Here is a 27,466-nt window from a genome sequence, read left to right as displayed (position 1 = left end):
TACTCATTTTCACTGAGTAGCTAAGTTAACTGATAATGAATTTCATTGTGCATAAGGCCAATCTATGGTCACACGCCTTTGTGTGGTCAATCTACCCCCCGTTTCTCTCTTTCAAAGATTGTGACATCCACTGAGAGTAATTGGTCTCCTAGCGAGCATCGGCTTACTTCTCATCTTTTCCGGGTTATATTGATCTCCACTCTGTAGCTTGGGGAATTATTGGAATTACTCATGTTGATGCCAATATTGTTCACTTCGAAATTGCGTGGTCGGCCGACATTACTTCCAAAGCTAACTGTGGTTGAATTTGCGCTAGGTGCTGTCGGTACACCTGATTCCTAAGGTCATCAACCCATACTTCAGAACAAACTGCGGGCTAGGTGAGAGACTTGACATTGCCTCATCGCAAATATTCAACGAGTCTCTGAGTTGTGACAATCTCGATAGATTCCAGATTTTATATAATATTAGCAAAGCATTTAGGCTTGGACGATCCTATCTACTCAAAAGACAAAGGGGCGCTGGTAACGTGGCTGGTGGGAGGTTAATGGGAGAATCCGTCGAGAACTCCCCGCAACACCGATCACATATGCAGAATGGTGTGCTTTTGCATGGTTTGAGCTAGACTGTTTGAGAGTCCCAGGACATCAACGAGTCACTAATTATGGGTGGTGATCGTCAAGCTGTTAGGGAAGTATTTTGGGAATCCTTTTTATGGTTTTTATCAGAGCTATAAAGATTTCGTGTTCCGTATTATAATTGTAAGCGTACGCTGGACTCATTCAACAAAACATGCAGTGACAAGTACCGCACGTTATCTACGAATCGAACCAGGTGCGAGCCGGTGGGCGGGAATAGTAGTGTACCATCATGTAAAACATTCCATATATCCGACGTTTCTTTAGTTCCTTGCGATCTTAGAGTAGAAGGCGCTTAATATCGCGAATATACCCTGTTACGTAAAAAAGATTTTCCAATGCCACAAACATGTTGGCCCATCTCGTAGAATTCATGGCGTTTCTTTTGTCCAGCGTTACGAGGAGCATCACTCTTTAGCTGTCGACTTCTTCGATCACTTCCGCGTGTCTATCAACAACATGATCCTCGCTACCTTAGTGGGAGTAAATAATACTCGCTGCTAAATATGAGCTGAATGCGTTGAGTAATAACAATTAGGTGTGGATACCATCCGATCCCAGGGCGACTTCATGGACAAGACCGCTTCTTTCAATTATTCGACAGCGAATAGTGACCGATTTATGTATATCCAGTTCCTCCTCGTTGCTGCTCCCAGGGGCAATAGTGATCGTTGAACCGCGAGTTTTTGTGTGACCAAATTATCCCCGAACGAAAGGAAGGATTTGTGTTAATGTCGCTCACTATCTCCTGCCAGTTGTGCTACCTGTCGAAATAGGAGGCGTTTCCTTCGCCAGCGATGCGATTTGTCTCAGCCTAATGAAATTAGTTCATAAGTTGGTATTTTTTTTTGTCTGTCAGTAAACAGGTTGTTTCCCATGGCGGAGTCTCCTTTTGGACCGTCAGATATCTAAGCTACTGGTGAAAATGTCACCATTGAGCACCATGGTCTTGTTGCTTGTTTATCTCCTTTAAGAAACTTCCAAAAAATTAATCTACATCAAGCCTCTTTACGTATCACCTAGTAGTCATTCGCTGGATATGGAGATATTGGGAGGAGTCATTCACCAATTCAAAGGAAATTTATTGCTTATCAATGCTCTTGCAGTCCTTAGGCGTCATCCAAAGTTGCACTGCTGGCACTCAGGACATTGTAGTAAAAGGATAACACGCTGAGGATAGTATAACCAGCGTGTTGGAATGGTACCACCCCGAGCCTTTCCCAAAAGTCATTCGGAGTGAGGTAATACTTGAGAAAGGTTATTCTGGCAAAATAAATTCTGGTGAAATGATCTTTGTAAGTTTGTGGTATTTCCTATCTGGTAGGAACACGAGTCAATTCTTTTTCGTCTACGGCGACCCCTGTAGAGAGAAGTACATTTTTGCCACATGCAACTCTGGCCTTTATGTCCAAATTTGCCTGGTTGCCTTTTATACCTGTTTTTAGTATCGAACATTATATTCAACAATGAGACCTCGATAAGGATACATTATGAACTCTCGCCGTAATCCCTCAGTTGTTTATCCATCTCGTACCAGAGGAGTTTCCCTAACTGGTAATTCTTCACTCCTGTTGGGCGATTTAAAAGTATTTTTAACGCGTCAAAACGCCCTAGCATCGAGCAGAGGCTAGATTGGAGGCTTTTACTTTCGTAACGAGCGTAAAATTATAGTCGCCCTGGTAGACCATCAACTTTCCCGACGATACCAGGCAGCCTATTATATAATTTCCTCCAATATCTTTGCCACGGTGCCAGATGTAACGATACAAATAGGGTACGCCGGATGTTTTCTGGGCTTTTGGAAGGAAATCACTTTTTGTATTTTCTGCTGGTGCAGGGACTTCCCTTATATGCATGATCCTGTGATAGGTGCTCAGAATGACCGTTTAACGAAAGAATTTATATTGGACCCACTACACTCCTCTTGCGCTCCCACTTGCTCTTCCGTATAGCCTGTTTGTGGCTCGGTATTCTCTCCCAGCTTCCGGTAATCTAACTTCCTTATTGTTCTTTGTCAAAGTTCCGACCTTCTGGTTCCAGCAGAAGTTTGATTCCTGATGGGAGCCAGCGACGTCTCGACATGTTAGGGTCATACACAACGACATAACTGTCGAATTACTTATTTTGTAGCCTAAACGGAGTAGTCGAGCATATTATAGGAACACTTTCCGTCGTCGTAATAATCACCCATCTTCACTTCAGCCGATCTAGCACTACTTGGATTGTAAGATTCCCTTATGAGTTCGTTTGTTACGGCTTGAGTGTCTGAGTGTATTCATGTTTCTTTTGCCATCGGCTTTCTCCACCTGTTCACTTTGCTGGCAAACTCTGGCGCAAATTATCGTGCAATTTCATCTGCCCAGGTTTAAATCTTTCGAAGGATATCACTGCAGGACATATCCATCTTTAGGGTTTTGTTCAACACAGACCTTATTGAAGTCGGCTCACCATCTGTCTGTCATACGCCCTTTACTCAGGAATGACTGTACCGATTAACATGAAATTTGGTAGGAAAGTGGGAACTGTGAACCTCCATAAAGTTAATACTAACTTGCTGCGAACGACCCTGAATTTTACAGTAATACTTTATAAGTTTTAATAGGAAGCATCCTACTGGAAAATTTGCTGGAAATCCCACCATTATTAACAACGTTATAATGGGCCAACTTTTACATGAAGTTACTGCCCCAAAGAGATAAAATGCCAACACCACTTCGAATTAAATATCGGGTACATCAACGTATATACACTTCGAGCAATATATAAATGGAAATAGGTGTAGTCAAGTATCCTTCCATAAAAAATCAACAAAACCTTTCATACCTGAAGCGCTGAGTTTCCCATTTTCTACTTGTTTGACTTGTTTCCTTTCTTTTCCTCTTCTTGATTACGTATTCGAGTTCCAATGTCCACCTTATCCCTGCCTAAATTGGTCCTGATTTGATATCTCCAATACATTTTCGAAGAACAATTTGGTCTCAGGCGTCTTAAATCTATCCCTATTTTTTGTTATGTTTCTCACCTTCACTATTTTAAGGAGGCACCACAAGCATTTCCGTATAGTATCCCCCTCGCCCTTGGGGATTTTATTTCTCAAGTGCCTTAACGAAAAGCAACTTTACACGAGTCGGTTAGGTCTCATTACCTCGATTTTCCTGTTTCAGGGATTTTCGCCTTCGTCTTTGTGCTTAACTTGCTGCTATTGAAAAAATTTCAGGCGATGACGGCTTTACGGTTTCTTACCAGGGTAGAGGCAAATCGCCAGACGCTGCCTCACCTCTGCCCTGGGAGCAGCGTGACCGAAGCGCCTCGCAGATGTTCAATGCTCCTTTATATGATTCGCAGAACACAGCATGACTACGAATTATATTGAGCGCACATCCGCCTTATTAACGAGCCGCAGCGTCTGATGATTTGCCTCTGCCCTGGTGAGAAACAGAGAGTAATTATTATTAGCGAAGGTGCCTTAATTTGGAGACTCTACTGACCGCTGCGTGTGATGGTGTTCCTGACGCGCTTGACCTCCGATACCGAGTGAAATCCCAAGAAGTTCAGGGCATTGTACGCCATGAAAAAAGAAAATTTCCTATTGCCCTAGTCAGGGAAGCGGAAGATGCCGAAGATCGCAATAATTTTAAAAATGTACACCGCATCACGAAAGATTTTGAATGCGGTCGCAATCTTTCGATGGTTCTGTGAAGGACGTTAATGGTCGACTTCTCATTGAGGATAGTGAGCAACTGAAGAGTGGGGAAATAACATTTCACCGCGTTCCTTAACCGTATCACATCCGATTAAATTCCTCCTCTTGTGGATGAAATGGCTAGTCACCGTAACATGTGGATACAGACTGTTTTTCCAAGCAGAAGAGAAATCATTTCGGCCATCAATGTACTTAAAGGGAGTCAGGCCGCAGGGCTTGACAGTCTCCTTCTACAGTTATTTATTACTGCACCTGCAGTGGTGTTGCGGTACTGTAGATCAGCTGCTTCCAGTCGTACGGAAATATTGGGGATCCGAGACCTGTCCCAGAGAGTGGAAGGTAGGTGATTGTTACAATTGGAGGGGTATTTGCGTGTTCCTTGCCTTCGCTAAAATAATCCTAGAACGCATCAAATAATAGTAATGGTTGGCGCAACAATCCATATTGGATCAGGGTCTTCAAGTGTGTTAGAGCACTTCATTCAAGACCGTAACGGTACACAACAGCAGACTGTAGGAGGCAATGTGGTCAGCATTACGCTCGCCCGAGATTATTACCCTGATTTGACTCAGGTACTCATTCACAGCTGAATCGACTGGTATCCGACGTCAAATCAGGATACAAATCCCACTGCCACCAGCGAGATTTGAACCGCGACCTTTCATACGACAGCCTTGTGCTCTAACCACTCGGCTGTCCGAACACATCCGAATGCATCAAAGAACATCTAAAAATCTTGATCGGCAGAGAGTGGCCTGGTTTCCGCTCCGGATCCTCCTGCATTGACCATATTAACACCCTACAGCTTATTTTGGATCAATGCGCAGAATTTGGCTGTTCGCTGCACCTGCTCTTCATCGATTTTGGAGAGAGCTTTCGATAGCGCGAAAAGGGAGTATATCTGGAGTGTTTTACGCATGTAGGGTATTCCGGAGAAACTAATGTTCTCTGCTCGTGTTCTTTCTGTGTTTCTATATAGGAGTAGCACATGGAAAGCGAACTGCGCTGCTACCTAAAAGATAGAAGATTTCGTCAATATCTGTCCGGCGTCTCGGGAAGTCAAGTGGGTTACTGAAGGGCATTTCAGGTAACCGCGAAGGTTCTCTGCGTTTAAACAATTTACATTGGATGCTACTTTTTTTGAAACATTATAAGTCCTGTTTCGATGATTTCATCCAAATATCTGAAACAATACATACATTCAAATCCGATTTGGCAAGCTGTCAAGCAATATCAATGATGGAAAATATCTTTCCAATAGACGTGCTCTGCACTTCGCATGATATTATACATGTTAACGAAGACACAGGTGCAGTGCTAACAAATCATGCAAAATTGCATATCTGGAATCCTCTTATGAACTTCACAACAGTTTTCGTTATCTTGCTTGAAGATTCTTGCATATAATGCTACTTTGTGCATATACCACACACTCTCCTGCTCAAATGTAATAAATATCTCAAGTCCCATATTAATTACACATTTTGAAAGGATCGCGCTTGGGGCGGATTAATCTGCAAAAGCAAGACGTCATCATCTGCACCCTCTCTTCTAGTCCAAGTTCGAAACTCCAATATCTCTTACTTTCCCACAGTTATCATTATCAGAACCAGAATGCAAACGTCCGACTTCTGATTATTGTTTATCTTGCATTCAATAAACTTCCTTCGGTCCAACCACTGTTACTTTCGACTATCGAATGTTTAGTCTGAAATGAAGTTCGGGAACGTCTTAAATGCAAATCAATATATAGGACTTATTGATATTTTGATATCTGAAAGCGGAAAACCTCGTTGAAGCTGATCGGCGGAGTTGGCTTTCAGCCACAAGCAAATGTTTCTGAAACAACAATTTTATGTTATTCCAGTTTGGGTGCGTGGCTTTTAGTTGATATTCAATTGGAAGAGTAAACAAACAGAACCCGGATAGAAAATAGCCACAGATAGGGCGGGTTATGTCTTCTGTTCTTCTGGGATATAAATGGGGGTTCGTGAATTCTGGAGAGTAACGTTGAAATAGTGTACAGTTATTTTCGACAATGCATTTCACGGTTTTCAATCGTGGATAATAGTATCCTGAAATTTCATTTGAAGCCTGCAAAGCGGAATTAAAATTTTTTTTTCATAAAATTTATTTCAATTTCCTTTTTAAAAAATTTATTTTAGCTACGAACATAAGTACATATAGTTGTCCATTTTAGCGCTGTTTGATTCTAGTGTCAAGTTCTCAATTTTCAGTTACGATTTCAGCTAGCAAAAATACCTCACTGCATGCAAGGGGATTCACACTTCCCAGCTTTCCGCCAAATTTCATGTTAGTAGGTGTAATTGTTTCTATGAAAATAGGTGTGACAAGAGGCAGACATCCGGACGAACGGACAGACAGTAAACCAATTTTAATAAGGTTTTGTTTACCACATAACCTGAAAAAGTGGCAAAGTTGAAAGTCCAGTTGCGTTCACACAAAAGTGCTTCTCCACTAAAATGTCGGTCTTTCATACCTTTATTTTAATCAGGCTCAGAACTTTGGAGAGTTAAGTGCAAAACTTAACGTAATACCTACTGCTTTGGTATCACACCAGGATCGAAAATATCAATTTGGCGAAAATGCAATCACATCAATATTGGGAAGTAAAGTGCTAACAACTTGTTAGTACTGGTGAAGGGAACAAGTGGTTCCCGAAATCTCGGTATTTGCAAGAATAAATATCCACACCAACGAAAAAGAAACAACAAGTTTCTATTATTTCAATTATGTTATGGTGAAAAGTGCTCGTCAGTTGTAGCTTACAATGTAGCCCTCGGGGCTGTGAATTTCGGGCAATGAAATGAAATGTGTTCTGCGTCCTTTGCAATATTCGGCCTCCGTGTCTTCTGAAGAATTGGGTTAGGTCGAAACCGACCTCGCGGTATACGGATTACCGTATATTCCATATGATTCTGTGGGCCCAACGGCCTTTTTCTGACACATCCTGCTTCTTCTGCCGTTCCGCGATAGTTTCACTTCGTGCAAACTGCCGCCGACGGGTAGAAGATTTTCCCGGTAAGATACGTTCCATCGTAAAGTCGTTTTCCTTCTCTCACCAAATGGGGATCAATGGGGATCATTCTTGCTATCACGCAGACTGCTTCATCGGATTTTGTTCTGTAAGCGTATTATGTTCTGAGTGCACTTACGCGATACGTAGCTCAAATCTTTCTCTTATTTGTTGTATTTTTAGTTCATCAGCCCACACTGTGGCTGCATACCGTAGGGTCGAACTGACCACCCTCGAATAAGGAGTCGGCGGCTCGGCCTTGGGCCACCATATTTGGTAGCATTCTCGCAATCAGCGGTCCAATGTTATATGCCATGTTTGCTGCACACTCCACAAGTGATTTGAAGTTAAGTCTCTAGTCCATCACTACGTCTAAGTATTTGAGCGTTTGCTTGGAATGAATGATTTTCGCTCCAACTTTGACCTTCACGGACGTGAATTTCCGTTTTATGTTCTGGGAAAAGTAGACCAGTATTCTCTAATCCGGACTTAATGTCATAGACTGCTACATTAGCATAAAACTCGACTTATGCAAATCAATGGAGGCCACAACAGTAGGGAGGTCTAGTGTCAGTACTCCGTTATATATGATAATCCACAAGAGTGAGCCTGGAACGGACCCATGTGAAACTCCACATGTCATTTAAAATAATTTCATTCCCTCATATGATTCGCAGCACAGGAGCCTATCGATTAGTAAGTCGGCAACGATACGCATCAGGTAGTTCGGCCCGCCCAAGATGATTAGGGACTCAAGTATTTTGCTCCAGCTGGCGAAATTGAAGGCCTCTTCACTTCGAGTGTGATTGCTGCAAAGTTTTTGTCCTCGCCAAATGTGGCCTTATCTGTGTTAGGCACCAGACTAACTGCATCCGTCGAGAACCGGACTGATTCTCAGGGAGACCGCTTTCCTTTTCAGCTGTAATCTGTTACAGAATAAATATAATAATTTGCCGATATTATTTAAAAGGCATTTCGGTCTGTTTGATGAAAGTTCACACAAAGGGGGTTAAGTATGAGAGCCAGCCTCTGTTTTTTCCATTCTGTGGCAAATGCTCCTTAAGACATGCGGTAAATACCCCGGTAAACATATTTGAAGCTCTACTCACTGCTGGGTCAAGGGCTTTTTGGGGATACTATTCAAGCCAGGAGCCTTACTTTCTGCTATTTTGTTTGCAGCTTCCAGGACCTCTTTCTCGCTTACCATTGAGATTTCGACGGGATCCACTTGGACAATATGAAGGTTAGCGGTATTCACATTTTGTAAGAAGAGGTTCATCACTATCTCGTCTAGGTCTGTCTGTCAGTCTATCTGTCTGCCACACCTGATTTACTTCGAAACGGCTGAACCGATTGTTACGAAATTTGGTGAGAACATGTGGTCTGTGTGTCCCTTTACATGCAGCAAGTACCGCCATTTTGTGTTGAGTTTCAAGAGTGGCTCCCCATACATGCAAAAGAGGGGTGTAGATTTTTTTTTTACAGAATATGGTCATGTGGGGTATCAACTGAAAGGGATCGATTAGTATTTTACGAAACTGATTTCTTACATTAGGTGAAGTTAGCAGAGTGAAGATTGAAAATCTGTGCTCCAAAAAATGAAACAGATTTCGTTCTCAGAATCTACAAATAAAGTTAATAATAGTATATTACCATATTTAAGTTTAAGTTTATAATCAAAATCACAATTTCAACTCTTAAAAAACACTTTCAATTCACCTAGCATACTTCATGCAATCCTATTTGTTTTTTCCCCAATTTTCAAACAAGCCATTGAGCACGATGTTCTTCTAAGTATCTTTTGTTAATTTCTTACAGATAGCGGTATAATTGGAGTTCCAGCTTAGGAGTGGAGTATAAAATAAGGTAATTCGTTAAATATAGTTCTGTTTCATACGGATTATACTACCCAATGAGTTTTTGGATTAATCAAGTGGTTCGCCACACGAAAGTGGCAGTAAAATAGAGTCCAAAATTTCTACCTATTATACATATACAACTGGTTCAGCGCCTTTGGTGTTCTGTCTATTAATGCGAACAGGAACGCGACGATGTCCTTGGCCCACCCATTGCAGGGGCGCTAAAATGCTCAAAGGGTAGCATAGCAGTTGCGTTCCAGTAATATTCCCGCGTCAAAAGTTCCATTATCAATTCTACCACTAGGTTTCATGGATACAGTTCTATCAAAACCGACGCAGATTCAACTCTAGAAATTGTCATTGTACTCACCTTGGCCGATTTATGACGTTGAAGTACCCTGGACACCCTTGAAATCTGTATTTCACTCTCTCATTTCTCACAGTATATTCTAAAGGTGTCCCAGTTGTTTCTAATAAATTTGATATCAGAAAACAAGCTCTGGATCTTATGGAGCTTTGATAGTGAAAGATCTTAGTTCCTTTCCCTTTATTAAACTGAAGAATGACTGTATATGTGTCGTTTGAAGTTTATTTTAGCGTCAATCATCACCCCCAGGTATTTGATAACCGGCTTTGAATTGATAATGTGGCCACCAACGCGCATACTAATCATATTCCCCTTCCTAAGGTTGGTAGTCAAAATCGCCTTCGTCTTTTGTTGACCTTGCGGAACAAAAGACCACCATTTCTAGTCACGTTTTATGGTGCTAATCGTTTCGCGACGACAACCGCGGCTAGACCATCTGCGAAACCGATTATCATGGACTCCTTTGGCACGGAAAGGACAAAGACCCCATTGTACATCACCTTCCGAGTACTGAGCCTTGTAGTTCTCCTATTGTGACGGTGTATTGCTTAGGTCCCTCATCCATATCATACCAAAGTGTCTTTTCCAAGAGGGAACTTTCGAGCAGCATAGTCAAATAACTACCGACAACAGTTTTAGCTAATGAGCTTTTTATTCACTCCCAGCTGGCTGGACTGAATGCATTTCTGGCGTCCAACGTTACAACGGCATAACTTTTATAAGACGACATCGATTCTCAAGCTACCTCCACGTCTATGGCTTCTATCGTTGAGTGGGCTTGTCGAAATCCAAATTATCGCTCCGATAGTCCATTCTTATACTCAATCGTAGGGAGGCGTCTACTGTAGATGGTTCTTTCGAGCATCTTTTCTACCACGATGATGGATGTTCCGGTTGCTTATTAGGATTCGGGAGCAAAACTAGTTTTTGCCTCTTCAACAGAGCGGGGAAAACTCCTTTCTATCATGCATGTTTCAAATACGCTGATAAACCAGTCGGGTGTGGCCCTAACAACGAGTTTGAAAGCTTTATTATCACCGATTCTCCGGCAAATCTTTGAAAACTCCTCGTCAGTTACCGCAGGTATGGTGTAGATGGGCAGGTCGCTTGTGGTGTTGGCCCACTCATATTCTTCATAACCGTTCTGTGTGCTGTTCACCAGCGGCTTTGGTCTGCCTTTGCGCAAAGTTCCTCGAATCATTCTCGCTTGCTGGTCCGTTCAGCCTGCTTAAGCCTACCTCGAAGGTTCACATCTACTTGCCACTTCTCAGCGAAGTATGGTTTTCCTCTAAATCATTGGCAGTCTGGTCTTTCTCCTAGTTCGAAAACATGCAGCCCGCAACTCCACGATTTCTTAATTCCAGCAATAGTTTGACCGCCTTTTTGCGAGGAATCATCGCCTCGGTATGGCAGCTTACATGCTCTCATCATGCGTCTCATTGTTTGTTCTACCTTTGAGATTGCAGCTTCCCAATAGTATTTCTAAGTATGCATCCTCTTCAAACTTTTTCATAACCATCCCTGGTTTCCAGCTCCACGGGAATACACATCACCCCTTGGCGCATATATTAGATCTGGAGGAAAATTGTCTGGTGCCCGCTATGAGTATAATGCTCATTGATAACCCGCACCGTTCTCTTCGCCAGTGTAGTACTCACATATGCCAGGTCGACTGTAGACCCTCACCCTGTGAAAGACTCGAGCAGGGTACGGCCCCTGGTGTTCGTAAATCGACTGTCTGAATCACTCGCTATGATCTTGGGGTTTCGATTTCTTGCATCCGAGGCCAGTATACTTGCATTTGGATTTTAGTTACATCTGTAATCCAGGCGCAACTTTTATTGTTGCAATAGGGCTCACTGATTGTAGCCGTTTTGATCCCTCTCTTATAGAGGTTACCTCTTTCTCCCTGCCCGTCTGTCCGCCAGTAGTCGGTTCGTTTGTCCGTCTGTTGGTCACACCCTATTTATTCAGAAATGACTGAGCTTATTGGTACGAAATTTGATGAGAACATGTGGTTTATGTATCCCTTTCCATATAGCAAGTGGCGCCACTTTCTGTTAAGTATAAAGAGGCTTCTCATACATCCGAAAGTGGGGTATGAAATTATATTAAATGAATGGGTTTGGTCAGTTCTTGTAGAAACTGATTTTATTTCTAATATTGGGGGAGGAGGGGAGTGAGGGCTCAAAATGTATATTTTGAAAAGTGTAACTCGTTCTCAGAACCTATCCCCGTTGAAATCTCTTGCTATGATTGAATTTCGATCGTTCCAAGAAAAACGGGTCAGCAAACAGTTAGAGTAATAGGCTGAAACACTCCACATCTGGGTATTTATCTTTCTTGTTGCTTATGAAACATATCCTCCAGGGTCCGAAATCAATGACCAGGTTCTGTTCACTCAGTGGCGGCCTTCCAATCTCTGTCATGATCTGCCCTAGTTAGCTCAATGTTCACAAAACTTACGAACTTAGGCCGGCCGAAGAACTTATCACTGAGGATTTCTGGTGGAGCCACTTTAACGTAGCCTCGTCCTGTTGAAGGAGTCAATCGCAAATACCTTGATTAATAAATTTTGGGTTCCATCTGGGCTTCAACATTCCTTCAACAGATACTTTCGTAGAATGGCATTATAATTGTTCGACGAAACTCCTAAGACAGCGGTCAAAGATAAAGTTGCCGTTGGCTCATGAGTTTTCTCCTTTCCCGTTTTCAAGTGAGTATTCCTATAGGACAGCTTCATAGTCCCTACACACCGGGTCTAATCCCTACATCGAAGGTAGATGTGGGCTCTGGCATGAAGCTTTCCGAAGCTTTGGCACAGCTGGAGTTTTGGTTTATATTTTTGTGGTCGTTTTTAGGAGATAAGCGTCCGCTGAGTACATTGTTGAACTCATCGGAGTTACCAATTTATCCCGCCTTCTGCCAAAATTAACGTTACCTCACGTCCGACTTGCCTAAGCACCGTCTAACTTGGTGGTGCATCAACGTCCACGTTCTCATTCACAAGGAATTTCGCTTTCTTTGATAATGCTGTCCTTGTCACTGGGTGGTAGTTCTTTAAGTTTCATCGTCTCTCCCTAGCATGGTTCCATTTTCGAATACTGGTATCGCTACACATCGCTTCACATCAATAATCTCCTTTACTTTCGTTTTTTTATGGTAGAAGCAGATAAGATAATGCAGCTGGTAGGCTGGGTATTTAGGTGGTCAGTTTTTCGCATCCTTTTAGATATCAGCTCCCTAAGCACCAAGTATGGACTTTTAATCGAAGTGGAGACCATGCCTTTCACAAATCTCCATGGGGAAACTTATATTCCACAGGATAAAAAAAAGTGACACCGATTTCTGAAAGGGCCAATTACCATCTCTATATTTATTGTTTTCATAACATTTAACTCACGCAAAAAAAAAGCATCCTAAACGCATGTGAATAAAATCTTTTTCAGTTGCATATCCTTCGTAGATACTTTGCAATGATGATTCCATCCTGTTTTTGTTCTTTTCCTCTGAATTTCGATCGATTGTGAATTGATGGGGAACATGATGATGATATTTTGCTATCTTTGCTCCATGCGGTCTGATGTAGTTTTTCGAGATATCCTTGTAACACTTGCAAAATCAGCTGTGACGATGTGAAGCAAGGACTCAGTAAGATATCCATGAAAAACAACAATTTCTAGCTTGAGATGTTTGTTCGAATATCAAAACGATGACCATATATTTGCAGTTTCGTTTTGGGAAATGCCATCTCGTTTGTCCGTAGTGTCTTGATTGAGGTATCAGTAAGCGTCCATGAAAAAAATGAACGACCTTGTTCGACGGGGCATGCACAAATTGAGTTTGGAGGGGTCATATGCATATTCCGACATTTCAAACAGAATGATTTGACTAACAGCAATACTTTGCTGCAATAGCCTTCGAAGGATGTTCATTAATCAACATATGTGATAATAATTAATGATTTCAGAAAGGTACTACCAATAATTGGTATTTCCAGGAACCTACTTCTACCTGAAAAGCTATACAATATCTTCCTTGATTTATTCGTCATTATTCAGGTCAAGTGGCATTCTCATTATTCTGCAACCTGATTTCGACTTAAACAGTCCCTTCCCAAGCGGTAAACGGCCATTTTCTCCTGATGAGGAAACGTGAGCTCCCATGTCGGCCACTGTGCGTAAATCTCGTGATAATAAATGCGTATCATCCCTGCTAATTTCCGAGCAGTCAATTAAATAACTCCTTCTCCCAAGTAATATTCTCACCACTTCCCTCGGCTTGATAACTTCCAGGATATTTTCTCACCTGCACATGCATTTGCCACATGCTTGCCAAAGGAGCAGACCGTAAGTTGGCCAAGTGTCACTTCTCATGTCATATTGGTCTTATCTCGATGAAATGTTTGTGCAAAGTTTGCAGATTCGGTTGGACAGTTTGAAAGACCGATTGCAGGCGCTTGTTATTTATCGTCTTCAATTTAGGACCAGAGCAGAACTTGCAAAGTGGCCCATTTCCGAGAGCTTGTCGGGGGTGTTCAAATGGCCCAGGAAGTGATGGAACCGCACAGCGTAACATTCCTTTTAGCAAGTAAGACGAACAGAAAGGTGATGATGTGATGAGGCGACGAATTATGGATAACTGTCATGATATGTTCTCAATGTTCTGGGAAAGTTCAAGAGCATTGGGACTTCGTTCCCTCCCAGCAATTCAGGTCGAGAAATATTTCTGTTCTTTTCGTCCCTTCCTCCACTCACTTGACCTGGCTTGTTCCGTGTGGGGAAGAAATGTAAGAGTATGTGCTATGTAAAGATACGAAGGTGTGAGAAGTCAAGAAATTGGACTAATATCGATCCGAAGGCATCCCTGTGGGCTTTCTGTTTTTGCCGGAATTGTGTCTTCAAGAAATAGGTCTCAACCTGAGGTGATTTAGATAAAAGGTCCACGTAACGAATATCCTAGGAAACGGAACAATTCTTTCACTTAACTGACGTAGTTTAGCAGCAATGGGAGTTTCCTTCTAACCTTTTGTTGGTCATGATGTAGGAATGTGTGTAGTAAGTGAAAAAGTTGTTGTTTGTAGTCAATGGAGAGTATTGTGGGCTTTAGATTAGACAATTTGTGGTGAAAGCTGTTTGTTCTCATAAAGTAAACTTTCAACTTATCTATCTAAGGATAAACGACAGATTTTACGGTCAATTAAATGGACGTTGATTGGAAGTTAACTTCTCACATATTATCTTCGTTTTAGAGTATTCTGGACACATTTAATGTACTTTGTCGAACAGCACAAGAATGGATCGTGTTCTTTAAATTTCCTTTTCTCTTCCTGATTACAAAATTCCTTCCTTCAATGAATTTGCCTTTGATCTCACGTGCTACACCAATAGGGTTAACTCCTGCGAATAATCCAGATTTGAATTAGGATAACTAGCATTTGATCCGTATCTCCGAGCCTACATTAGATTGATGATTCCGAATAGATAGTAGAGATAAATGAGAGCCTAAATTACTTGCACTTTGTTGAATGCGAACATCAATTTCGAGGAAGCAAGCGTCGATACGGAACAATCAATAGAGGGTCAAAATTAATTTTATGCTTTGCCATTCGCCGGCGATATTTGAATTTGTTGGGAGATTTTACTTTCGTTTGCCGCCTCCTCCTTCATTATGTGGTTGCTTTTACCAGTTTCCTCAGAGTTTTTTTTTGTATTCAATTCCGAAAAGGAGTCGGATCATTTCTGTGCGACTCGTCTTACTCTTAGCAACTTAGCGTTTGTGTGTTCATTTCGACTTGAGTCCTTTTCATCTTATTCATTTTTATCTCGGCATAACGACCACTTCATCCGTACTCTTTAATTTTTCCTTTTGCCTTTGTCGCCACCGCATCATACTCCCTAGCCATGCTATGCCACTTGTTTTTCACTTAACTTTTCCTTTCACTGCCACAGCCAACATCTTCATCTTGATTTCCATTGAAGACGGCTCCGCGTTCCGACATTACGAATTCTCTCTTCATTAATAAGTGTTTTGAATTGTTAATGGCATGACTTCTGCAAAAAAAAAAGAAGTTTTGAGCTTTGATCTAATGCTATCCTATTCGTCCTCTTTTTAAGTGCCGGGACCATTTAGCTAGGAACCCAGTGGGCTGAGGGATGGCCGCACCAATAGGAGAAGAATTTATATATCAAGAGTAGAATTGTATAATGCTCACAATTTCAACATGAAAATTCCAGGAAAAGCGTTGTAAACGTTGATCTTAGGTATTCATTTTTTAATTGAAGGACTTGGGATCGTTTGGGGGAGCTTATAGCCATCTTGCAGGACAGATGTCGATTTAGATGTTTTCAGTTGATAAGTAAATCGCTCATAAAGTATTTATGTTCTGGAAAATTCTAAATGGGACTCCTTTGGATGCTTGGTAATACCAATCGATACAATGCCTGTCAGTCCGCTGTCTTCCTATCATTTTATATTATTCCCTGATTAGGTAGATTATGTAAAGGCTCGGATTGGACAGGTGAACGAAACAAAGGCAGAGTATCCTTTCCTTCCTTTCTCTATTCAACGTCTAGCCAAGTTAACTGGAGGAAGATTTCCTGAGAAAGGTAGACCTTCCGTTTGTGATCTGTAATGAAAAGTGAGGAAGAAAGAAAAGTTTTCCCGTTAGGTCACGTAATCTGCTCACATGTTTCTTCTTCTCTCTGGACTGTAGAGCATCCACTCTGTCCCTTTTTGTTGCTTCTTTATTTACTTTTTTCTTTTTTCAGTTTCCAACGAAATTGTACTTCTGTTTCGTTACTATCACACTAAGTGCTGTGAAGGTGATAAGCCTAGAGCAAACGGACAGCACAGAGACGACCCCAGCGATGGTCGGTGCTGGTTAGGGTACGTTAATATGTGAAACTTTTACCCATTAAAACCACCTCGAATCTCCTACTGTTCCATGGAACCTCTTCTTCTTCCTCATCTTCTTCAGCCTTTGCCCCTTTTAGAAGAGGAGTCGGCTCGTCTTGATCAGTTGCTCACCGAGTTAGCGAGGCACGCGACCTGGGGTCGAATCACAATTCACCATGGAAGTTTGTATTTGGCTTTGTGCTGTCACTGTAAGTTTTTCACTTAACAGAGATTTCGCATCGTTGAAGGCAGAACATCCCCTTAGTACCGCTTTTCTGTAGTTGGTGCCCAGTTTATGTACGGAGCATGAAACATGCAGTGTCACCCATTTGGCGATGGAAACCAGAACCTTAATCGCAATGGATGCGTGGAAGTAATTATACTACATCTGTTGCTAAAAATTCAGCGTAGTATCTATGTTCCCTACAGTATATTTAATGAGTGGCTTAGAGGTGGTTGTACGGTTTCCAAATGGAATGCGGGTGTGATTTTTTCGTATGTTGCTTGGTGATAAAAGATGTTCCCTTTTTTTCTCCACAACTGTCGGTCCGACGTTTTCTAACCATTCTTAACAGCACTAATTGCCACGGATGAGTATAATTCTGCATCTACGTGATATTTTGCAACCACAACCAGTGCTAAGTTGTTGACGTAGCTGCCGTAAAGCCACTGTAGCCCACTGCCTAATATAATGGCGTCAATGGTTGAACTCGTTTTACGGCTCCATATGACCGATCATAAAGGCCATCAGGCTCTCAACTAATACGAGAAATTTATTGTATTATAGATTACCCGCTCTACGATATTTCCCATTAGTTTGAAGAAGCGTATGGATCTATAGCAGAATAGTTTGCCTGGGGTTTTAACAACCTCTACTGATAGTGCCGGAAATATTTCCTCGACATGGACGACATGGACATGGAGAGTTGTTGAATTTTACTATGTCGGTCCGCCCGCAAATACTAGAGTTCCTTCGAAGTGCTCGGTCGACATGCCCTTGCTTGCCTGTTTGTTAGATAGGCTCGGAAATGTAAGGGGGGGGGGGCCTTTCAACACTTCGATTACGTATCGTTAAATATGCACGTCCTAAGTCCTCTGACTCGCAAGACGGAAAACTGCCAATAACAGCATCGAACCTTGCTCGCTGGTGTATCGTCAAGTTGTGTTAGATGACGTTCTCAACATTGCCAATTGAACACACTGAAGGTGCAAAGATGTCTTGTATGAATCCCAGTTGTGCACAAAATCAGCACCAACGTATGAATTCTGCGTTAACAACGATTCGGTCCGATCACGAAATGTTATATCAGTTGTTACTCTGCCTATTGCGGGGTGACTAGTCCCGTCGATTATCTTGAGATTAATGTGTAATCTATTTGTACCAACCGTCGTTAATGATTTTCGTACCGAACTAATGGAGGCTTCAATTCGTGAAATATGTTCATCCAAGACTGTAAAATCTGCATAAGGGCGGATTTCAGGGCTGGCCCACTTCGAGCTTGGAGAAAAGTAGCTTAATTCGTGGTAACTTGTATAGAGAAGAATTAGACCGTTGAAATGGTATATAGGTTGGGGGTTTTGGTGCATCTGATGTAGGAACGCCCTGATAATTAAGGCTGGCGCTAGTACTCGAATCTCTCGTGTGGTCTCGCATCAGCTGAAGGATATCCCAATATTATACAGAGTCCTTGAACAGTTGGTGAAGTACCTTACGAAAATTACAAAAAGAGGTCTACTCGATTTGTCCAACAGAGTGGTGGTAGTCCCAGTTCCAATTTGCTGCTTTGTCGCTGAATAGGGTGTTGGTCAATGATTGCACGCGGATTTCCTTTCTCACGTACAATCATTGATAGGCAAAGATGCTGTTGTATCATTAAATACCACCTCGCAGGATGTGATGATTGTATAGATACGATTTATTGAGAATGTCGTAAGTGTCTCTAGTTACTGTGGGATTTTTTCCCATATCTCCAGGCTTGTGGGAGCTGTTGGTGTCTTCTTGCGCTGGAGAAACAAACCCTGGATAATTTTCATCTAAATAATCTGGAATGCAAATTGTGAAGATGAACAATGAACGATAGGGCTCCTTTAATGAATTCACGTGAACTTCTGCACAGATTTACTTAAAACAGTCTGGTTTCCACCATTAAATAACTAATTTAAGGTTTTTGGTAGCTTTCTTATAATTGGCTAGTCTTGCCAACCGTTTTCTGGCTCATTTACATCGAAAGTTAGTTCACACACAAATCCACATGTAGCTGAGCCGTCTGTTGGACAACGCATACTTCCTTGGCGCGGACATGTTAAATGTTTCGGCGATGCATTGTATCATATAGAGAGCAAGTATTGGTCTTATTATACAGCTCTATCAACACTCCCTTATCTAATGCTTTTCAAACCAATCTGGTGTACTTCTTTATTTTGATTTTGGACCGTCGGTTTTCCTGTTCTGTGGCTCCCTTTATACTTCAAAAATGAAGGATCGGTGGTGGCTGCTGTGTCAAGAAATTTCTCCACTCCAGTGCTGTCAACAGTCAGATCTTCAACTGAACCAAACATCTCTATCCGACATTAGTGTGACCAGTAATATGTCCAACTTCTCAAAAGCTTATAAGAAACTGCGGTCACTGGCGTTAGTCTCGTTGCCTTTCCTTTCGCGTACCAATATATCATCAGTAACCATCGCCTTGTGTCGAAAGTAGGGTTGTCTAGCGTGTTTTCAAATTGAGACAATATGAAACTTGCCATCCACTATTTTCATCTTTACAAAGTCACTAGTTGACCAACTCCTGGCACATCGTATCGTTTAAGGAATGAATACCTGCATCGCCATTCCGTCAGTGGAATCTATCCTCTATATACCACCGTTTAGGTTTCTCTGGGGCTCACTTATGATGGCAATTTTGATCGTGGGTTTCGAAATGGTCTGCACAAGCAATTTCTGAGGGACTCTGGAAATGAATGAGGTTTATTTAATGAACTTCATTTTCTGCTTGCAGTGGAAGCCTTTATAAATTCCTGACATTTACCATTTCTGGCAATAAGCCTGATATCTTGTCCTTCCTTTTCTTCAATAGCGGTTGCGGTTCCGGTTGCACTTCTTGGCAATATGCGCTTTTCCCGAAAACATTTTCTATTGATTGGATTGATAAATGCGGTTGCTACCCAAATATCCCAAATGTCCAAACATGACGCAGTCAAAGTTCTTCATTAATAAAATTTTGTTCTCTCAAATGTCAGAAAACCCATTGAAAGTTTTCGAGCGGATAACGGCTGTACTCACTGGTAATTCCACTTTGGTTTATACCGTGAATGTCCTGGAACATTCGTCGAAGTTCTTTGAACACGCAGAAGTGGAGGTAACTGACAAAGTCGCCAACTAAGTTTTGAACTTGAAAATGATGCCTTGTGACGCTTCAAGTAGTGGAAATAAATAAAAACAAACGTCGCTGCTGCAAGATCAGGTCGAGGAAGAATATGGGGATAAACCGGGACTTGGTTATAAAACAAACAAACAATAGTAATATGCGGCGTTTTTCCTACACATCCCATTTAACTTGATGTTACCAAACGGCACATTCGATCCTTGCCAACCAGAAGCCGGGCCTTTGCAGCTGCGGTCCAGCTTTTCTATGCTGCTGTGTCCATAACCACTACTCTATATGTTTGACCAACCCGGGAAGGGGCTGTAAAAGCTCATATGGAGTAGATTCACTGAAGTGATATGTGCTGCTGGGAATTTATCCCCATGTCAGTGCAGTCTTAGAGCAGGGAGATTTATAGTGGATGCTTAAAAATCACTAGAAAACACCAATACAAAATACACGGAACTGGTGGCTGACGACCGAGACTACTATGGTCATTTGCGCATCATACTGTAGCAGCGTCGTGGAACTCCCTCCGTCGTTAGAAACGCATCGAACTGTATCACTACTAGCACGCATTAGATAACTCCGAGGATACCATTCACTACGTGAACGCCCAACTCGTCTAGATGTCACAGTACACTAGATAGATGTAGACGACATGTAACAATTCCTCTGAATCTACACCACACAGAACACAACCTTGATTGAGAGAGCCAAAGGACCCATGCTGTTTGGCGTTATGGGACCTGCATAGGCTTAGGATAAGTGAGTGAAAGTAGATTCAAGCTCCGCAAAATATTTCAAATATATTTACATTGCGTGTACTACGAGAGGCGATGCGGAAAATAATATTGGCCTTTACAGAGAAGGACTAGGAAGATGCGCCGTTGCTGAACGGAGCGCGATTCGACCTTTCGTGCGCTTGTTGACGCCTTGGACGAATGATTTTCAACCTTTAGGACCCTCTGTCTCGGACAGGAGGCGCCTTCTTATAAGTACAATCCACTCCGTTCCGTTCTATGGTGCTGAGGTATTCACTATGCTCTTAGCAGGAAAGTATGTCGCAAGCACCTTTCACCAGTACAGAAACGGGGAGATTTCCGTATAGCGTCTGTTTGTTTCACTGCCTCAGAGCCGGTTGGGATCCCAAAACTATTCATAAGCATCTGACTCAAGGGAGGTGTTCACTCATGAAGAAGGCAATATACAATGAATGGGTGAGAACTCTCTCGGAGAAACTTAGATTCATGTCTAAATAGAAAACATATTGAGGTTGATTCTTTCTTTATCCAGATTTTAGGATAGCATACAGGTATTCAGCCTCACTTGCACAAGTTTGGAAAGGTTTGTAATAGAGTGGTGGACGATGCCGAAGTTGGATTGAACTTTCTACTGACTCAATACAGACACAGGGGGGCTCTCTTCAGTCAACAATGCAGAAGAAATGCTGAGGAGCATTGACAGATGAAACCATGTTGGGCGTTATATCCGTATTATTCTCGATTGGCGGAGGCACCGGATAGTAGAGTGTACCTTGAACTAATCACTTCTTTTCTTCTTCTCTCCGCTGCCGCTGGTCAAGGAGATCTATGATTTCCTCCCTAAGTCAGTAGCGCGGGAAGCAAGCGTGAAATGATGTACCAAACGTTTTCAGGCAAGTTTGTTTTTGACGGGGTGCTGTTTAGTCGGCAACCTGATAGCTGATTGTTACGGGTGCATAACGCATTCATCTGACCTACCAAAAACAAGTAACAGCGCAGGCATTTCCCCAACTAACATTAAATTCTTTTCCAAGTTCCTCCACCTTAATTGGTGATTCCAGGCATTCAAGATCTGTACACTCATGTTATTGGACACCCAATACCACATCCCCCTCTTTGTGCGAAAGTCATCCCACTGGAAAGTCCGGCTCGCTAGAGGAGCACCCTTTTTTCGTGTATTCTTCGGTTTTGCTATATTGCAGTTTGGGGTGCAGTAATAATGGCTTTGAACATATTTTTCTGTTCGCTTGGCACGCATCGTGATGCAAGAAGGGATTCGGATCAAAATTCTGTTCTCTGTGAGTCTTGGGCGGATTATGTATGCGTTTTACACTCCCCTTCACTTTTCATAGCATTCTGCCTCCCTCAGCTTTATCTTTCGACGCTTTTCACACTGGGGGAGATCTTAGTTGATGAGCGATTCCGCTTTTTCACTATAAAGTATCCCCTGCGGTTGTCTTCAAAGGAGGTGGATGTCGAAACGCCGAATGACGTTTATAGTAGGGTTGCGTTTCGTTTGAATACCTCCTTCACCAAATATAAAACACTTGCTCATTTATGCATTGTGGCCGGTTCTGCGCTTACACGCTTTCAAAAGTAGGCGTTCCGGGTCTCTACATCGCGAATTTTTTTCTCCGTATGTCCTCCATTTTATATCTGTCATGTGAACTTCCGAATTCTTATATCGTAAATTTTTTACTTGGGAGCGGAAGTTTTTGGTCTTCTTTTTCCCAAGCTTTATTCGTGCTCTTTTTAAAGTTATCTTCTACATTTCCACCTTATACTACAGACTTTAGTTTTCACCCAATTTTCCCAGGTAATTACAAATTTACTTCATATTGCTTGAGTAGTTCTTCTGATTTGCCAGGATCGTTTTAAATTCTCTCCACCTCAATTTCATCACTATGATTGCTTTTTTACGGATCGCACTTTATTCTATGGTTGAAAACACTCTAAAAATCTTTCATGTAGAAGAATCGAGCTGGCGGTCCCCAGACTATTGCTTGGGCGGCCAAGTAGGATGGGATTATTATGATGTTGTATCCGAACACTCAGTGCCTCCGACCAACCTCTAAGTACCACTTGACTGCCATTAACCTCAGACATATTTTTATTTTTGAGAATTTATCAAAGCGCGGAGGAAGCTCCCTCGAAACATTTGTCAAATGAGAAATATTTAAATTGCTCTTCTATCTCCCCAAGTTTATTTTGTTGTGCAACATCCCATGAGAAGACAAATAAGGGATGGAAAAACTACAATGGATGTCGCAATATAGCTGAGTAACCATAGCAGTCTAAGGTCCTTCACCGTAGGAAATCATCGAAGGGACCTCCATAATCCCCATCAAGTCTTATTTCCTCCTAATACTCGGTGCTAATTATATCATTTGGAGAAACCGCAGTCAGCCAGCTAAAATGTCCCTAATCTGCTGACATTATTTCTATTTTCCTCATTTTCCGGACCCGACTACGCTCCTGTTTTTTTTGTCTCCTGTTCTTTTCTATTTCGTTTCAATGTTCTGCAGTATTCCCGTGGCCCTTCGCCTTTGCACCCTCTCAATATTGCCCTCAGGTTTTCCGTCTTGTTTTCGGTATTATGGCGTTATCATGTTTTGTATCTTTAATAACAATAAGTGCTTGGCTATTTATTATTATTTTGCAAATACAAAAGAAAAATTCTCTCTCTAAAGAAAAGTTTTATTAATGGACAATGGCAGAGGACAGAAAAATTAGGTGGGAATAGCAGAGGGTGGAAGGGGCGTAGCAGGAAAAGCGGAAAAAAAGAAGAACAAAAATTTTCCAGTTTGTGCCAAGTTCATTAGGTGAGGCTTAATTAGTTTCGTGGTTAATTAATTTTCAATTTTGATGTTAGTCACACTTTGTTGTTACGTCTGGCCATTCTCGATGCTGTGGTCCTTTCAACTGGATGCGGTTTAGCGCTATGGAACTATGGATTCATGTTGGGGAGAAGGTGACAGGAGAAGGAATGTGAATGGAGTTCAAGGAAGTCACGACTTAGGTGGCAAATGACCATGATTTCCTTTTAGAGAAGAAAGTAAATCGAACGTAGGAAGCATTTATTTCATTTTCCGGCTTGCTGCAATGTATCTTTTGAATAGGTTGGATGCGGGTATTTATCATTGCCTTATGCTAGGTCAATGACATATATTTCTAACAGGAAAATTTTTATTATTAATGCCATTTTCTTCGTAGAAAAAAAAAGCCGAAATAATTGCGGCTTAAAATTGAGTGCTCAAGTTTGCTTCTTTGATTTGGATTTCAATTGAGAGAACTCAAAAGTTTTCAATATTAATATTTTTGTAAGTAGCGCCCACGTGAACCTCGAATAAATGATGATTATTAGCAACATTGATGTTATGACCGTGTTGGTTGAAAGCCAGCCTTTCGACCTCGTTACGTATGGGTTCAAATCCCGGTCCTTCATGGCTGTTTAGGCTCAAGACTTGCACTGCTTTAAGGGTGATTATAATGAAAGTGAAGCAAAAATTTCTTTAAAATTTAAATAAGAAAAACAAAAATGTGAAAAAGGAAAAAGGAGTGAACAGGAACCATATCTATTTTCATCTTCAACGGCGCAGCAACCGGGGTCTGTTTTAGCAAAAAAATCTAAACATCCTGGTACTGAGCCGAGGCAACTAATTCTAAAATCATCTCTTCACGTACTGTAGGGTTCTACCATAGAAATTGCCTCAATACACTTTTTCTTTTCCACCACAGCTTATTGAGCCGAACGATGCCGATATCAGTCATAAATTTCTTCATTGTATTGGCTACGCAGTTACCTAGTCTCATATGGCGACCAAAAATTCTCCTCTCGAAAGCGACAAATGATTCGTAAGTTTTCTTGCTACGAACAGAAGCCTGCGATTATTGCATAAGGACTACCTAAATCATTGCAAGGTTCAGCAGCAGTACTGAGCCTATGGGGTGGGATGTTTCGAGCATAACAGTTTCTGCAAACTGAAACCGGTTCTGTTTTCTGCAAAAAAATTGTGTGAGGATTTCATTGTCGTAACTGTCTTGACAAGTGTAGTACATTTGGGGCTCAACATAGCCTATTGAATCTAGGGGCAGGTTGGAAAAGCAGCATGACAGAACAGGCTCTGGATTCGCAGTAGGAGGCAAGTAGAGCCGTCAATAAAGTCAAAGTTCTGAATTTGACTGTCATTCTTGATCTAGTTGGTCATTATACCACAGTATTTCCATTCATCAAAGGTTGTTTTTGCTAGAGTCGTGCAGAATTTTAATCGCGTCAATAGCTAATGAAGCCTTTCGAATCCTTTCACTTGGCTGCCGACTACTAGGTATGGTTCCTTAGACATTATCCATCGGAAAACATTGGCAAAGTCATAAGGGAACCAGATGCGCAGGAAGATGGTTTACCCAACGGCAATCGACACCCCGACCTGTAAACCTGTACCAAAATATGAAAAAAATACTGTCTCTTAAACCTCGAGTTCTTCTCGCTGCATCTACAATTTTCATTTTGTTTGTTGATGAGGCTTTTTTATAGATACTAATACCGCCTGACTGGGGAAACAACGTGACAGTTATGCACAGCAATCTAATCAATCCATTTCCGCTGGCTACGAGCTAAGGTTGCCGCTACTAATTTTCAAGTTGTCATTCTTTTCTTTTCGCTGGTCTTTCTAAAATATGTGTAGACTTGATCAACTTCAGCTCTCTGAGACAGTTAAGCAGTTCTAATTTGGCCCTAAAGTAACTTCTCAAGTGTAATATTTTCAAGGAATGGGATTCTCTTCTCGTCCAGTAGATTTGAAAATGCTGGAATCTATTAGCTTCCTGAACCCTGAACCATTACCTTTGCTGCATACTATGCGCTATTTCTCTGATTGATGACTTTCACTAACTATAGGGTGAGGTTGCTCAACTTCGTGGACTCCCCCATCTCATTATAACTGGTAACCTTCCGAAATGAGGATTCACTCTCTGCTGATGCTGCCGAAAGCGTTCTCAAAATCGTTGAAGCGCAGGGGAGTCAGAAATTATAACTTCGTAATGATCCGAAAGGGGTTAACGTGGTCCATATAAGGAGGCCCAAATTGAAAACTACCCCTTTCTTTGGTGAGCTCTCGAAGTATTCTGTGATGCGCTCTAGGATAATTTTCAATATTATCTTCGCGATAGCAAAAGCACAAATACGCTTCAAATTGCTGTACTCATCACATCCTTAACGACTATACTCTTCCTTCCTTCCTGATTGGGAAAGATCTTCAGGATTTACAAATGAGTGGAAGTATCGCTTCTCCGAAATCTGTAAGCACCGCAGAAAATATTTTCACTGGAGGACCAAGTCCGGCTATACTCCATTTGATTCTAATGATGATTTGACTCCTGCTTGGAAGAGTGAACCGTAGCCGCTTGTTGCGATGGCTAGTCCTATCATCCTTAAGATACAGAACTACACCGTTCAAAATTTTGGACTCATGTTTTGTGCCTTTCTTCTGAATCTAAAATATCATTCCCATCTAATACACGCTGGGGAAGACCTGATATCTGCACTATTTGTGAACGAGTCGAAATAGCTCCCTTGCAGAGGCTGTGGAATGCATGGAATAACTCAGCAGGGATGCCATCCAGGTGAGCGGTTTTACCCCGTTTGGGCGCGTTGATGGCGAAGCATCGACGCTTTGTGCCACTCTGTGTGAACACGGTTGAGGCGTACAGGCAAACATAACCGATCATCAGGGAAGGTGCTTTTTACATTCGATATTATTTGCACTTTTGCTATGCATATTCAAAAGACATCATCGTGGTTGATATGATTATCTGAACTGATGGCGAGGATTGAAAGTTGCCAAAATTATAAACAGAAAGCTACTGTTAACTCCGACTTTGACATTCAGATCATGCAATACTATCAAAGTGCTACTTCAAAAAGCCCCTCCTAGACTGCACTGCATTTCTTATTAAAAGCTTGATTTTCCACTATATCGGAAATCTCTCAATGAAATTCGTGTCGACTATCATTTACAAGAGTACAAGAGCATAATGCCGCAAGGGTGATAAGAGTACTTTACCCAGATCTCACATAAGGCCCAGGACGTTTAGCCATTTCCGCCGAAACTCTCCTCATGTTTTAGAATGTGAGCGTTCGAGACATCGTTTCTGAGGAGCATGTTAGCATAGCAGAAACTAGTGAAAGTCCTTTCTTGATAGCTTAACGTTGTAGCCACGATTTTGATTTATTTTTCCACCTCAGACCGCTTTGCCGTATTGTATAGTGGCAAGTTTACCGGAAATAATCAAGAATTTCGTATTGAATTCGTACTAACGATATCCAAAAGACGTATCTTGGAGGAATCAATTTGTCATTGCCTACTCGCTCTAGCATTTTACTTTACATTTAAAGGGAATTCCACCAACCAAGCATATCTCAAACAGTTTCAAAAATCAGTGTCGAGGCCTGATGTTTCGTTATCTCTCAGGGTGCTGCATTAGTTAATTCATATGTACTAGGGGCATTGTTACCATGTCTGAAGGTCTCCGGAAACTCTAGATGCACTTGTCCTGCTAACGAAATAAACCCTGAACAATTTCCCGGAGAAGATAGAGGTCTATCATTTGTGGATCTCCCCGACCTTTGAAATTTCTCATTATAAATTTTTAGACGTACATCCATGCCTCGACGTTGTTCATTCTTTTCAACTTTGTAGGTACGTTCGAGGAATAGTCCTGGTCAGTCCTACTGTGCTGCTCATCTAGCTAGGTGATACTCCGATGACGCTCAGCCAATTCATTTTTCCATCTGTAATTGGGCAGTCACATGCCACCGCGATGCGCTTTGTAATGTG

The 27,466-nt window shown here is 41.7% G+C and overlaps 1 protein-coding gene across 3 annotated transcripts in view; it reads left to right on the top strand.

Moving 5' to 3' along the window:
- The window catches only part of LOC119649607 (connectin), a 639,962-nt gene that overhangs the window by 48,643 nt on the left and 563,853 nt on the right, over positions 1 to 27,466 (top strand). For 2 of the 3 annotated variants that reach the window (XM_038051826.1, XM_038051825.1), the window contains exon 2: positions 9,197 to 9,244. The exons of the other annotated variant lie outside the window; for it this stretch is intronic. The gene's annotated coding sequence lies outside the window, so the exon portion shown is untranslated. The remainder of the gene's footprint in view (positions 1 to 9,196; positions 9,245 to 27,466) is intronic. 3 annotated transcript variants of the gene reach the window in all.

Source organism: Hermetia illucens, chromosome 2 (genome assembly GCF_905115235.1).
Source record: "Hermetia illucens chromosome 2, iHerIll2.2.curated.20191125, whole genome shotgun sequence".
NCBI classification, from domain to species: domain Eukaryota; kingdom Metazoa; phylum Arthropoda; class Insecta; order Diptera; family Stratiomyidae; genus Hermetia; species Hermetia illucens.
Note: the sequence above shows the minus strand (reverse complement) of the source record. Positions and strands in the feature narration are given on the sequence as shown.